The 3,100-nt window shown below is 47.3% G+C and overlaps 1 pseudogene; it reads right to left on the reverse strand.

The window, feature by feature from the left end:
• Positions 1-1,602: 1,602 nt before the first annotated feature.
• On the reverse strand, positions 1,603-2,520 carry LOC118013063 (annotated as a pseudogene).
• Between the last annotated feature and the right edge of the window lie 580 nt (positions 2,521-3,100).

Below are 3,100 nucleotides of genomic sequence, written 5' to 3' on the forward strand. Positions count from 1 at the left end.
TACAGGTGGAGATGGGTTACCAGGGGAACCAACCAAGTGATTAGTGGGTTGGAACTTTCTGCCACACCCTTCCCCAACCTCAGGCGAGGGGGCGGGGAAGTGGGAGGGGCTAGAGGTGCGCTCAGTCGCCATTGGCCAATGATGTAATCAATCTTGTCATAAAATGGCGCCTTTATAAAAGCCGAGGAGCGCGTCTGGGTGGCAAATGCCGAGGCGCTAGGAGACCGTGAGGAAGCGCTTCTTCCCACGTGGACTGAGGTCTCTTCCATTTGGCTGTTTCTGAGTTTCAGTGGTTGCCCCCTCTGGCCACCCTTACCGGCAGTTTCGCTTTCCACAGCTTTAGTTACTTGGGGTTTACGGAGGTCCCGCAGCCGAATAAGCAGAAGCTCAGTAGTGGCCTTGCCGGACCTCAGCGTGGCTGCGTCATTCACTTGGCGTCATCCTGTCACGTAGGCGCTTTACGTCCCCTCAGGAGAGGAACGGTGAGTACCGGACCACCGCTATTCTGACAGAAACCATATGCACGTAACCTTTATTACAGCATAGTTTGGTTGTATTTTATTACCAGTCATTGTTGATTTCCTTTGCCTAATTTATAAATTAAACTTTATCGCACGTACATACGTGTGGGGGACAAAAGTCTGTATTGGTTCAGTTCTATCTGCAGGCATCCCCTTGGGGTCCTGGAATGTGTCCCCGCCGATAAGGGGGGGGCCACTGCATATCCTCCAATAGTTATAGTCAACTGGAAACGCATCAGTCATCTAGTAAGTCAGCTGTTCGCCTGAGTTCTGTGAGCCACTTGAGCAGATTAATTGACTCTGAGGCGGGGGCGGTGCTGGGAACCTCTGACCTGTAGCCGTCGGGTCAGAAGCACAGCTGACAACAGTTGGCATCTCAAGTGGGGTGGGGGCGGTCTCGTGGGTCGGAGCCCTCAACCCGTGGAATCCCACGGGCCCTCCAGGTGGGTAGCAGCAGAACTGAGTTAAATCGTAGGACAGCCAGCTGGTGTTGGAGAATTGCCTGGGGAACCCCGTGGCATTTGGTGGCCAGAAGGATTTCGAGCGTGTGGAAGTCAAGGAGAAAAAGTTTTTCCGTCATAGCTTCTAACTTCTTTCATTTGCCAAAGCATTTCTGAGCACCCGTAGTGTGACAGGTGCTGGAGATGGAGAGTAGCCTTTTCTTTTTTTTTTTTTTTTTTTTCCCCTTGGTAGTTGTGAAACAGGCCTGCCTTGATCATTTCAATCCAGTGTGGTTATGTCCTCAGATGTAGGCATAGCTCAACATTTTGTGGGAGTGGGGGGTTTAATCATATCAGCTCACCTTTGCTGAATTTCTGCTGTGCAACAGGTATTATGCTCAGTGCATTCCTCCAACAGTCACGTGTGCTGCAACAACCCTATGTGGCAGATTTTATTCTGCCCATTTTACAGATAACAAAGCTGGAACTTAGGCTAAATAACTGGCTAAGCCACATAGGTAGTAAGAGGCAGAGCTGGGATTCAAAAGTCAGCCCTGTGCTCTTTTTTTTTTTTTTTTAGCAAATAATTTCTAATTTTTTTTTTTTTTTAAACAAATGCACCAAAGAATCAGGCAATGCTGTCAAGCGTTGGATATAGTCCTGGGCTACAAGTCTGCACACTCCTTTGCTACTAGTAGGTCCTGTGATAGCAGAGTCTTTCATTTCACCTTTATTGTTTACTATGACCCCTGTTATCTTCAAAATAAAGAAACACACCATCTTTTGCCAGTATGATTTCCGTTGTTGAATTACCACTGCTGGATGTACCTTCTTTTTGAGCTCTGGTTTGCCTTTCTTTACTGTGGCCTTCACGATGTCACCCACACCAGCGGCAGAAGTCTGTTCAGTTGTCCCTTGAACCCCTTCACAGATATGATACACAGATTTTTGGCTCCTGTGTTGTCAGCACAGTTAATCATGACTCCTACCAGAAGACCCAGAGAAATCTGGAATTTCCCACTGGAGGACCCACCACATCTGTGCTTCAACATCTTGAACACCAGAAAGGGACCCAAAACCAGCCTTTGGGTGTGCGTTTCCCACCTCCTTGGCCTGCAAAGGTTTAGAGAAGGCTTCCGGACACCCAAGGTGAGCCTTAAAGGCAGGGTAGGACACCCCAGTGTTAGTCAACATGGGTTTGCCTGAGGGATGTCTGCTCTGGAGGGGTGGGGTTGGAGGAGACCTTTGCCCCCAGAGCTGCTGTCCTCCTCTTTCCAGCCACCCTTCCTGGCTCCCCCAGGAAGACAGGCCAGAAGCCCCAACAAGAAGCTGTGAATCGGTGGCAATTGAATTGAGTTTTACTGAGGATTGGAGCCAGCTGGAGATGAGGAGAAAGCAAAGAGGGTCTTTGAGCTGGATCTAAATATAGCCTTGCCAATGTGCTTAATTTTTTCCCCCCTCACCACTTCATTGTTGACTTTGAAGGATCTCAACTCCCTGGAGGAAATGTTTAAAGCTGGAGAAATAGTGTTTTTCTTAAGTTTGTCTTTTGTGTAAATAAGAGGAACACGAAGCACAAATGTTACACTGGTTCTTACTGATTTAAGTCCTAACAAGTTAAACAGTTTTACAGTTGCCAGCTTAGTGTCTTTTCATGGCAGTTCTGCAGCTAATTGTGGGGAATGCCATGCCTGAGGTGATGAAACTTAATGCCCTGGGTCCCAGTTCCCCATGACTTTCCTGTGTCTTTGTCTCTCTACATATTGTTACTTTTTCCTGGTTCTCTTTGTAATACTGTCTTTCTCGTCATCAATGTCTCTTCTCCATTCTCTTAAATCTCCACCAGTCTTTCCCTTTTGTTCTGTTTTCACTTGGGATGCTGCAATAAATAGAGCAGACACAGACCCAGACCTCAAGAAGTTTGCAATATGCTCTTTCCATATTGTTCAGTATCTGTTAGTGGCTTGGTGCAGCTGGTTGCTGTCACGTCTGCTTTTGTTGCTGTCATCCTAAGGATCTGAGAAGGAAAGAGAAATCATGCTTTTTTAAAAATGACCTAAGTTCTCAAGAGCACACAGCTCACATAGCTGTCTGTGAATCTTGGTAACTACTTCATGCTAGGTCAGGGCTTCTCAGCTT

Source organism: Mirounga leonina, unplaced genomic scaffold, assembly GCF_011800145.1.
Source record: "Mirounga leonina isolate KUSES-001 unplaced genomic scaffold, KU_Mleo_1.0 Mir_153, whole genome shotgun sequence".
NCBI classification, from domain to species: domain Eukaryota; kingdom Metazoa; phylum Chordata; class Mammalia; order Carnivora; family Phocidae; genus Mirounga; species Mirounga leonina.